This window comes from Onychostruthus taczanowskii, unplaced genomic scaffold, assembly GCF_017590055.1.
Source record: "Onychostruthus taczanowskii isolate IOZ18803 unplaced genomic scaffold, ASM1759005v1 scaffold25, whole genome shotgun sequence".
Lineage (NCBI taxonomy): Eukaryota > Metazoa > Chordata > Aves > Passeriformes > Passeridae > Onychostruthus > Onychostruthus taczanowskii.
This window is the reverse complement of record NW_024499796.1, coordinates 7,522,719-7,535,212: the sequence shown is the minus strand read 5'-3', so window position 1 is coordinate 7,535,212 and position 12,494 is coordinate 7,522,719.

Here is a 12,494-nt window from a genome sequence, read left to right as displayed (position 1 = left end):
GCTCGGCTTTCACTCCTGGTCCTTGCAGCAATGTCACAGGGGCAGATCCACCTCCCCCAGCCCTGGGGAAGGAGAGGAAATGGATTCAGCTCGGCGTTTTAATGAGTCATCAACGCCAGCATCTCCACGTTAAACCCGAGGAGGTTTTACCGTCCTAAGACACAACCATTACTCAGGAATGCGTCAATTGATCCCGGCCGCCTCTCCTTGCCGGGTGACCTGCTGCTCGCAGGGTTTGCTCTCTCTCGCAGCCCCACCAGGCAAAAGGCCAAGCACAGGGAGGGATGGAGAGCTGAGCTCTCCCAGAGCAGCGTCCCCAGCCCCATCCCTCCCCCGGTGACTCCAGCGCACAGCCCAGTCCCACACCAGCCCTCCCACAGCTGCTGAAAAGCCTTAAAAGCACGCCTGGATAGCAGGAGGTCGCTGGAGCTGCCTGGGGATGCTCCCAGCATGGCAACTCTGGGGTTCTGCTCGCTGGATCTGCATCTCACCCCAGCCACGGCTCTCTTCACCTTCCTGAAGGAGGATGCAGCATTTTCCCCTTTTCCTGAGGCTCCTGGACACACTGAAGGCATCAGATGGATGTCCCTCATCCCCCCGATGCTCGAGAATTACACAAGCCTGGCTGCCTTACAAAAGCCCCATAGGACAGATTTTTGTCCTTCCCTATCCCTGATCTCCTCCAAGCAGATTCACCCACTTGTCCTCCTCTCTTGGCTTCGTTTCCTCATTGTAAAGAGAAGATGCTGAGCTGCCAAGCACGGCAGGAAGGCAGAGTGATCCTCACCGGGGGCAGGAGGGGGTCCTCAGCTAACAAGCTCTGCCTCCCTCTATCAGAGATGAAACCCCAGGTTGCTGGCGTGTGCAAGTGGAGCTCCTGAGCTCTCCTGTACAGGGGGAATTTGCAGTGGAACAGCAGAACACGGGCAGGTCAGCTTGAAAACAGCTGAACTTTGCAGATAAGGCTGAGAATTTATTTGAAGACAGAGAAAAAAAATTATGTACATGTCCCTCTCTCCTCCCTTTCAGTTTCTCCTGAGTCGTGGCTCATAAATCCAGGCAAGGAGTGAGGATCCAGCTTTACACTCATTGCTCGGGGTGTTTATTTTAAGACTTCAAGGAGATGTAGAAACGCCAGAGTTTCCTGACTGGGAAACTCATTCGGGAGCAGCGTCCCACGGGAGGGCTGAGGGGTGGGAGCCGCGGGTCCTGCCCTTCCCTCCAGGGCAGAGCAGCCACTTTGTGCCCCTGTGGGAGCTCCTGAGGAAGGGAATGCCGGCAGGATTGTGCTGGAGATGGGACTCGAGTGTCCCCGCAGCCCTCATGCCCCTCTCCAGGCAGAAAAGCAGAAAAGATGCCCGGGAACACCTGGAGCGGGCTGTGAGCCCCAGGGCAGGGCTGCTTTGGGCTGGGCTGGATGCTCAACCCGGGAGCTGCAGAGCCACACACCCAAACCCTCCCGGTGACAAAAAGCCGAGTGGCTTTCCCTCGCCACTTCCCTGCCTGGCTGCAAAGCTGGTGGCCAGCGGTGCCAGGGAGGGCTGCCCCCCTGGAACAAAGGCTGCCTCACAGGTACGGAGTTTAAACACAATTGATGCTCCGAATTAGGGGCTGAAGCAGGCAGCAGCCCCCCCGAGCTATAATCCATTGCCTCGCTAACAGAAATGGAAATTCAATTTGGGCGATGGCAGGGAGGGATGGCAGGGAAGCTTTGTGTCTGCTCCCGCGGCCGGTGCCGCTCTCCGTGCCCCGGGGCTCTGCTGTGCACAGCCCTGCCCAGCCCCAGGATCGAATTTGCCTGCGTGCTGATGAGGTTTGGCAGGGTCTGACTCAGGCTGGAGCCGTGTGTGAGCAGGGGAAAGGTGGGCTGGCACACGGGGGGATGCTCAGCTTTGGTGACCCTGCAGGGGTCAATGTGGGCCACTCCTCTGGCCAAATCCAGCCCTCAGACAGCAGATCAGGGCCGTGCAGCAGCCCCACCACTCACAGGATCTGTTCCATCACACCCCAGGGTGGGGAGATTGTTTATCATCCTTCCCAAAGGATCTCTTTGCCCAGTCCTGTTCCCATATGGAATCAGAAGGGATATGCAGGCTGCTCATGGGGTTTTTTGTGCACCAGGAGGGCGCTGTCCCTGCCAATCTGAGTTCCAATTGCCCAGCAGGGGTACAGGTGAGTGTCTGCCCTCTCTAAAGTAGCTTTAGTGTCCCTGTGCCACCTGGGCCACAGAGAGCTGTGAGGTTTTACAGGGAACTTCCACGTGTGACAGCAGCCTGAGCTGTTTTAACTCACAGATGTGCCATGTGCCAGCCAGGACAGAACCCTTGGAGGTGACTGGTCCAGCAGGGATGGGTGGGAAGAGCCATTCCTTCCTCCTTGCACTGACTTTGTGCCTTACAGCACAATTGCTGTAACAATCCCCCTTGCCAAGCCTCTGCTTGTTCCAGTTTCTTGCTTTCTCCCAACCTGTTTTGCCTTCCTCAGGACCAGATTTTCTTTTGCCTCATTCCCCAGGAGGATCACATCCAAAGGGGAACCAGCCTCAGACCTCCCCACTGAGCCACTCACCCCAAATTAGGGACAGAACTGGACCTGAGCTGCTCTTTACATCTCAGTCTCTGCTCCTGCTCTGGCACTGAAGGTGAGGACTGCACTGCCCTGACTGAGAAGCTCCATCCCTTCTGCCTCTCCCCCTGCTCCAGCCATGCACCCACAGATCTGCAGAGCCAAAGGTGGCTGTCTGGGCTAAGCCACGGTGAGCTGGTGAAGGGACAGCAGGAGAATGGCCAAAATTACCCAAAGGAAAGCACTGGTTGCTCTCTGGGAGGTGGTACTGCTCTGCCAGCTGCTCCAGGCTGGGTGAGCAGCCAGGCCCCTTCCCAGCAGAGCATCCCAGAGAAATTCCCTCCCCAGTGCTGCCGCAGCTGAGGCACCTAATGAGATCTCCTCGCCTGTGCATGCTATATTAGGGTTTCCATGGATATGGTGTCACAAACACTGGGCTGTGGCTTTGTTATATAAACAGGAGAGATTGCCACAAATACCCAAAATATCTGAAAAGGACAGGAAGAGACAAAAGCGTTCTCTGGGTGTGTTTATGAAGCGTTGTGTGGTCCAGGGGATAGTGCCAGTGGGAGGTGGGAGAGGTTTGAGTGAGCTTTGGGAAGTGGAGTTTATCTGAGGGGTGGTCTCTTACTCAGCAGCTCTGGAGACCCACCCTGATCTTCAGTGGGATGTTTTTAAATGAACAAAAAGGTGCTGCTGGCTGGGCTGCTCCTGCTCTGCTCGTGCCTGAGGGCTGGGCTGGGCTCCTGGTGTGATGGACATCCTCCATGAGCAAGTTCTTCCTCTCTGAGCCTCACACAGATCGTGGTCATTCCCTATTCCTGCCATATGCAAGGAAATCCTGGTTCCTGCTGGGGCCAGGGGTGCTGATGGTGGTGGGGATACACACCAACTCTCCCAGGACTGCCCACACCTGACCCTGCTCTGCAGGACCAGCTCACTTTTTTACCATTTCAGGTGCAAAAAGTCCCTTTTGTACAGTCAAAAGGATCGTGTAATGTGAGGAAAAAGCTGCTCTAGAATGGAGGTGGGATGTAAGGGACACAGAGACATCAGGGTGGCTAAAATTGTATTGCACTCCCACTCCCCTGCCAATAACAACACCAGAAATAAAGTGGCTTTGCAATAACCATCTCCACGCATTGGAACACAGATTCACGTGTCCCCGCAAAAGATGCTCCAGGCAGGATCAACTCTGCTCCAGCCTCGCTCTGCAGGAGAGGCATGGGAAGCTTGGCCCAGTCCTCCCAGTGGTGGTGACTCTTCCCCCAGCAGGTGCAAGCCCAGGTTCCCAGTATCCACCAGTGCCTCCCTTTTCCCACCCTCCATGCTCACCTGTGGTGACATTCTCAGCCCGTGGCTGTGTCGGCTCATTCCAGATGCCTTCCACCATGGGATGAGCATCCATCATCCGTCCATCCATCCATCCATCCATCCATCATCCATCCATCCATCATCCATCCATCATCCCTCCATCCATCATCCATCCATCATCCCTCCATCCATCATCCATCCATCATCCCTCCATCCATCATCCATCCATCATCCCTCCATCCATCATCCATCCATCATCCCTCCATCCATCATCCATCCATCATCCCTCCATCCATCATCCATCCATCATCCCTCCATCCATCATCCATCCATCATCCCTCCATCCATCATCCATCCATCATCCCTCCATCCATCATCCATCCATCATCCCTCCATCCATCATCCATCCATCATCCCTCCATCCATCATCCATCCATCATCCCTCCATCCATCATCCATCCATCATCCCTCCATCCATCATCCATCCATCATCCCTCCATCCATCATCCATCCATCATCCCTCCATCCATCATCCATCCATCATCCCTCCATCCATCATCCATCCATCATCCCTCCATCCATCATCCATCCATCATCCCTCCATCCATCATCCATCCATCATCCCTCCATCCATCATCCATCCATCATCCCTCCATCCATCATCCATCCATCATCCCTCCATCCATCATCCATCCATCATCCCTCCATCCATCATCCATCCATCATCCCTCCATCCATCATCCATCCATCATCCCTCCATCCATCATCCATCCATCATCCCTCCATCCATCATCCATCCATCATCCCTCCATCCATCATCCATCCATCCTCCATCCATCCATCCATCCATCCATCACTCCATCCATCACTCCACTTGTTTTCTCTCCTCTTTCTCTCCATGTGAATCCAAGCTGACACATCTCCAAGATTCATCCCCTGACCTGTGGTGGAGAATTCCAAATTCCAAAAGGACAGATCTGTTTTATCCTTTAAAAACCACACCAAATCCCCTTTCCCCCTCTTCAGACACAGAACACCCTGCACTCCTCCACTACCAGCCATCCCTGATTTCACAGGACCACTCTTAATTTCCCTGAAGAGTTCTCTCCCACCTCTGCAAAGGCAGGGGAGAATTCTTCTTCACTTAGGTTGGAAATGGCAGCAAAAGGAGCTGGAATTGCTGTGGGCACAGCTCCAGGGCTGCCTGCCACACCAATTTCCAGGGGACAGGCTGGTGCTGAGCCCTCCTGCATGGGGCTCTGCACTCAGTGCCAACCTTTCTTCTTGTTCTTCCTCTGGCCCTCATTTGCTGGCACTGAGCTGCTTCCTGAGGATCCCACAGCAGGCTGGATCAGCATGGAGAGGACATGGGGCCAAGAGAGCCTGAGGAGTTTGGAGATGCAGCTTCATCAGCTTAGAAAAGGGCTGGAGCATTGGATGGCAAAGGCTGAAGGCCCTGCTCTTTGAGGTTTGTGATGCACAGCTTAGCAGAAGGACTAATAAAGATTAGAAATTGTGGATAAAGGAGATTTCCTTTGGTAAACTCAATGTGGCTTCTGTACAGGGAGGGTTTGCCCTACAAACCTCTTGACAAGCTCAGGAAGCTTGAAGGGGAAGGTGTTTCCAGGAATCCTTGGATTTTCCAAGGCTGTGACAAAAGGCTCTGCCTTTTTCCCAGCGTTGCCCAGATACTCATGGAAGGATTGATCTGTTAGCCAGGTTCATCCTTTGGCACCCTGAGGTTGTCACCTTCAAGGGCAGACACCTCTCAGAGTGACACGTGGCTGATGTGTCCCCAGGGCACCTTCAGCTCCTGCCTAAAGCCATGGCACTGGATGCAAGAGGAACACCAAGGGGTGCTCCAGTTTGGGGCAGCTGTTTGGGCTGTGTTAAAAGCCAGGTGGTTCTGACATCGTGGGGGGCTAAAGCAGGTGCAGAGAGGTGGCTGTGGAAGAGCACAAAGCTGGAATCACTGCTGCTCTCAGCAATATAAAATTCAGCATTAAATCCAGTGAAGGTGACTGAGGTGCTGCAGACAGGAGGAGGAGGAGGAGGCAGTGACTTTTCAGGCTGCTGCCATGAATATTTGGGATCAGCTCAGAGACCATCCAAGAGAAGGAATCTCCATAATCGTGGGGAAGAGGCAGAGAAAAGCAGCTGGTCCCTCCATGAGGACCAGAGGGTGGCTGGCACTGTGAGCTGAGCCTCAGAGCATCTGCTGCAGCTGCATCCTCCTGCAAAACTCCACACACGGGGTCCTGTCACTGCCAGGGAGCTTCAGGTAAAAACAAATGCCAGAGAGAAGCTGAGGAAAAAGCTCTGTCCTTAGGAATGGGTAAGGAGGGAGTTTGGCAGGTGATGCCAAGGTTGTGTTGTCACTGATCCCAAACCCACTCCCAGGGTTTGCCACGTGCAGGGTTGGGTTAGAGAGCCCTTACTCTGTGTTCTCCTCATGGAACAGAGCCCTGCAAAAGCAGTGGGATCTTTAGCAATATTAAGAGCCTTTGGCTGCTGTATTTCAGTTGAGTGTGTGTTTTATTGCATCTCTGGAAGGCCACACGCTTGATGTGTGTCACATCCACCACACTCCAATTGCCAAAGGAGTTTTGAGGATAAAAACATCACCAGCATCCCCCAGGCTGGTGTGCTCCCCTGGGAATACACCCAGGGAGCTGGGCAGTGCTCCAGCAGCCCATTGCTCCCAGCAGTGCCCAGGTTTGGCTGTGGGTTGTGCTCACAGATCAGTCTCAGGTGGGAGATTCCTCCAGGGCCAGGAAAACCAAAGGAGAGCCTTCCCTGGGGATGGAGCAAGCTGGAGGTGGGGCAAAAAAAAGAGAGCAGCCTTGGATGCTGAGTGATGGGAAGATCATAAAATATTCCTGGGCAGTTTGATGCCAAGCTGTGAGTCAAAGGAGAAAACCAAGAATTTGGGGTTGCAGGAGTGGGAGGGCACAAAATCACCGAAGGACTGACACTGGGAATAACCCAGGGGTGATGCTGAGGGAAGCAGGTGAGCACAACCTGAGCACTGCACTTCAAACCCACAGATGATTTGGCTCCTGGCTGCTGCTGGGTCTGTTTATCCCACAGACTTGGCAGGCACAGGACACTTCCCAAATGTTGGGGTTGATGAAAGTTGTGGCTGGCCAGCTGCCAGGTCTCGAGGCTATCAACTGGCTCCCAAACTGTGGATGCTAATTAGCACTTCCCTTCTGTAAAAATTTCTGTTCCAAATTCTGGGGAATCCGTGTTTGCACAGCCCAGACCGTGCTCACCATGGAGGTCTTGTACATCAGTGCAATACAGAAATACATTATAAAAACATTTTTCTCCTTCACAGAATTCTGATTTCCCAGAATTGCTCTTAGGGTAAGCAAACCTCATGTTAAAGTCCAAAAAAAAAAGCTCTGTACTCTCTCAAGGCAACCCAAGCATTTGCTAAGTCCTTGTTATAACATTGCTTTTCCTTGCTTCTTATCCTGGGCTCAGCTCCGTGAGAATTGCTTTGACATCTCCCTGGGAAGCAAGGAGGATGTTTATTGCAGTACCTGAGGCCAGGCATTGAAACCAAAATGAATGGGCCAAGCAGAGAAGCTCCATAGTTCATATTTCTGAGCAAGGATACAGTGACAAATTGCCAGACAATGACGTTTGACCTGCACAAGTAATAAAAAGCTAAAATTGGTTGGGTGTTTTTTTTTTTTTTAAAGCACAGCCCTTCAACATCTTCTGTACGTGGTTCAAGCAACCTTGAAGAAAAACTCAACAGCAATCACAACACAGTTCAGTATTAAGTGATTTGATAGAATAATTAAATAATAATTGTCTTAAGTACTCTTTAAAGACAAACTGTGTTTTTTTCCCCTCACCTTCATTTCTTGTCATCACACTGAGTGCTTTTCCTTTCAGATCTCTGCACAGGCTTTTGAACTGCATGTAAAGTGTGCTGGAATTGCTGGAGGTGATCAGTTTATTTGGGGAGCAATTAATTAAATACAACTGTTTCCCTCTGTATAGATTAAAGGAGTGCTACGAGCGATACCATCTCAAAAAGAGCAGATGTGCTATAAAAACACTGATTATTCCCATCAGTTGAGAGGGACAGAAAAGTATCGATGGGCTGGAACTGCTGATGAGAAAAATTAAGTTAGTTCTTGGGAATGAGTTTCAGTGCCAGGGAAATGAATGCTGCAGGACAAAAGTCACACAGAGACAATCCAGGGGCCTGCAGAAAGGTCCCTGCTGCACCAGGAGTTTGACAGCTTGGGTGGCAAGAGCCAAGGATGGTGGCAGAGCCTCCTGAGACACACTGAGCATCCTCTGTGCCCAGGGGAGCTCTGCAGGGAGCCCGGGGACCAGGGACTGCAGAGCTCAGGGAGAGCTGGGGCAGTGTGTGCTCCCCTGTCACACCAGCTTGGGGCTGGGGGACAACCTCCACGTCTCCTGTAGTGGTGCTTCTGCAGGTTGCCCACCTGCTAGAGGGGTAATGCCCATCTAGGATTCAGGTTTTGTCCCAAATTTTGCTTTTTCCAGCTCTGAAGAGTCATCACTAGCCCAGCATTAAGGAAACCTTGTGATTCACCGCTGCAGAAAATCACCACTTTGGGAAAAAGCTGTGGATGAGGGCTCTGAGCTGAGCTTGTGCTGGAATGGGCATGGATTTGGGAAGAGGAGAGATATTCCCTATTCTGTCCATGAAACCAAAACCAGATGAAACCCCAGCATAGACCCTGAAAAACAGAGCAGGGAACAAACTCACATCACCTGTAAAATGCCCTGGGGGCCGTGTGGGATCAAACAGGGGGTGCTGAGGGTTTGCTTTGGCTTTGTCCCTTCCCTGGGGATGAGGAGGGGGCTCCTTTTCCTGTGCCAGCACTGGGGGGTGAAGCTCTCTAATCCAAACCAGCATCCTCTGGCTCCGTGGTGGGTGACAGGGCTCTCTAAGGGGGTGACAGGGCTCTGTAAGGGGGTGGTCTGGGTACACAGGGGGTGACCCCACTCTGTTTGGGGGTGATTTGGGTATAGAGGGGATGACCCGGCTCTGTAGGGGGGTGGTCCGGGTCCGTGGCAGGATGACCCCTGTCTCTTTGGGGCTAACCCAGCTCTGGGGTGATTCTCCCATCTCCCAGCGCCGCTCTGCCCCTCCTGGATACCCAGAGCATCCCCGCATGACGGGGCTGGGACCCTGCGGCCACATCCAGGGCTGGGAATGGGGAGTGGCCCCGCACCCCGGGAAGGGAAAGGAGAGCAGCCCCGCATCCCGGGATGGGAATGGGGAGCGGCCCCGCATCCCGGGCTGAGGCGGGAGCGGCCCCCGCAGAGCCGCCGGCCCGGCCATGTGCCGACAGGGGTGGCTGCTGCCGGCTGCCTGCTCCGCGCCCGCCGCTGCCGCCCGCCTCCTCAGCCTCCTTTCTGCCGCTTATTTTTAATATATGTATATTTTTTGATCGTTATTTCATTTTTTAGATTTTTTTTTTTTTAAACGTTTATTTTGGTATTGATGCTCTGCGAGCGGGAGACTTCGGGAGACGCGGTCCTCACCTGAGCGAGCCGGCCCCATTCCCCCGTGTGAAGGTAAGCGGAGAGGGAGAAGGCACCGGCGCGGGGGCTCCGCGGGACCCCCCCCGGCTCTGCCGGGCCCCTTCTCCCCGTCTCTCCCAGCGCTGGGGTCTCTCGCGGTGTTTTTTCCCTGTTTGCTTCGCTCCCGCCCCCGCCGCCCGCCCCCCGGTGCATCCGAAACTGCCGGGGACCGCTGCTCCGGGGAACCGGCGGCGAGCCCCGCATCCCGGGGATGCCCGCAAGGAGGGCAGCAGGCACAGGATAGCCCCGCTGCCGGGAGAGGGCTGGGAAAGGATCTGGAGGGGGAGACGGTGAGGAGGGACATGGAGAACTGCAGGGCAGCCGCTCCCCCAGAGCCTGCCCGGAGGGACCGGGCAAGTCCGGCCACCCCAGACCTGCGTGGAAAATCCTGGGGTGCTCCAGGCTCGGCTTTCCCTCATCCTACAGCATCCTCAGCTCCAAAGCGTAGGAGAAATGTCATAAAAGCACCTTTCAGGGGTGGAGTGGGAAAGCTGCCCCCATCCCATGGCTCTCCTGGGTGTGCAGGTCGTGTCCTCTGCCCCAGGGACACCTCGGTCCCCTTTGCACAGTCAGTGTGGGACTGGAACCGGCCTCTCTCCATTGTCTGGACATCTGAGCCATGTGATTCACTTTGTTTCCATCTCATGTGCTGGCCCCAAAGGACATCAGAATCCCCCTCTCCACCCCAATGAGTTTGTAGGACACCCCAGTCCTGGGTTAGGTAGGAAACCATCCCATCAGCTCCCACTCAGCACAGCGGTGGTGATGGAGAGGGATGCAGGGTGGAATGCGAGGAAGGTGATGGCACAGTCACCTGTGGGTTGTTTTTGTCACTCTGCATCCAGCAGCCATCGAGGTCTGTGCTCTCAGAGCCACATGGATGCTGCTCAGCACATTAAAGGTAGCCTGAGGGCTCACGGGGGCTGTGGGAGGGAGAGAGAAATCCCCCAAGGGAAGATGGCTTTTCATTTCCCCATATCGACCGCTTTCAGACAGGATTATTTATATTTGACATAACAGATCACCAAACTTGGGAGGCAGTGGGGGTGTGCTCATACTCATTAAGGTAGACAGTTCTCTGGCAGAATAAATTCAAGGTAAGAGAAGACGGCACTTTGAGGCTCAACAGATTGTCTTCCAGCCTGAAAGGAGCAGCGAAATCAGCATAAAACCTAGAAGGGAAAACTCTGCACTTCAGTCTGTCATGATGTATGGCTGTCATTTTTGGGAACCTGGCGGGTTATCCCGATTTTTAGAGTGCAGATGGTGCTCCTGGGTGACTTCATTTGAGCAAAAGTACCCAGTGGGATGGGGTTTTTAGTCATCACATCTTGTCTTCGCTGAGGAAGCATCTAAATTACAGTGCTGTGAGGGAAAGCATGAATTGTGCATGAAGTGAGTGCCTCAACTATCCCACACCTGTGCTGAGGCTCCTGCCCCACTGCAATGCCTTGTGAATAACTGGAGTTGTTTGCAGTCTCTGTGGTTGATTTTCTTCTTGCCTGAAACAGGCAGAAAGGTGCATTAGGGGCTGTCAGTTGGTGAAAAGAGATTTTAAACACCTTAAAGACTGTGCAGCTGTAATTAGAAGTGTAACCTCCTTCTTCTGCATGTCAGGATTTCTGTGCAGAGTGATGACAGGACCTCTTAAGGAATGGTGCTGGTGCTCAGGAGAGATAAAGAACTTCAACAAAATCCCCTGCAAAGCTACTGATGTTGATTTCTCACCCTGCAGTACATTGGTTCTCGTTCAGAAAGGATGTGGGGATTTGAGGGGAAGGAAGGAAACAGCATTTGTTCTTTTCTGGTTTATTGCCAGTGGGCACAGGTTATAAACACAGGCAGCTCTGAAATACCTGTGCCTACCTGGGCACAACGAGTGGCAGAACATCCCCAGTGCTGTGGCTCCTGGTTGTGTCCTCACTGGGCTCCAGCAGAGCCTGGCAGAGGCTCTGGCTGTCACATCTCCTGACCCTTTTCCACTGAATCTCTGGCAGTCCCTAAACCCTCGTGGAGGTGACATGAGAGCCAAGCCTGAACCCTTTTCTCTGTGAGGAGAATGTGTTCAGCAATGGGTAAGGGACAGACTCACTGCCTGTGGTTTATTGACCCAAGCCTTTCTAAATGTTTCCCACTCTGACCCTACAGCCATTCCTCAGCACCCCTTTAGGGTCTTTAAAAGTTCTGCTGGGTGCCAGATTCAAAGAGATAAAGGTGCTCAGCTCCCTCAGGCATTTCTGTGCAGCCCAGAGAGCTTTGCTCACAGCCTGGCACAGTCCGTGCCACTGACCTCTGGGGTGTCAGGATGTGTCCTCAGCGCCCAGCACGTGGGGCAAGGAGGGCTTTTGCAGCTGGCCAAGCTCCAAGGGATTTGCCTGACTCAGGCTTTTCCCTCTGGCTGCGCAGTGCTGGTGGAGAAAGCAGGGATGGCTGGTCCCTTGTCACTCGGGCTGTTCCCGTACCTGGCTGTGGTGTTGTCATGGATATGGAGAAGGACATGGCCAGGAAAGAGGTGCTGCATGCTGGCAGGGCTCCTGCAGCCACGGCTGGTGATGCAGCTTGTGACTTTGAAGAGGTGCAGGGAAGGATGGAGCAGAGGTGGCAGCTGTTGGGGTTGAACTTGAAGCTCATTCCTCATTTAAATTGTGTTTTCTCCCAGGTCATTGGGTGTTATCTCCTTCTCTCCTTGTGATCTTTTACAGTAGGATTGGTTCCCCCTTTGCCTGAGCAAACAGCCTTTATCCCAGCAGTGCAGACGGGCAGAGGGGTGACAGAGAGGGGGGTGGTGGACTCCGACCCTCTCCAGACCTTTCAGCCACGTTCAGCTCACAGCCAGCACCAACCCAGACAGGCCTGGGACCTCAGGAACCTGCTAGAGCAGCCCTGGCCAGAGGGCAGCTGGAAAGGTTGGGGAACAAAATTAAAGGTCAGAATAATATTTTGAAATATCTCTGGAGCTCTTTGTCCCTGGGAAGGTTAATGACAGCCTTGACCCATTAGCAGCAGTTCAGGGCAGCAGCAGGAGGAGCAGGCTC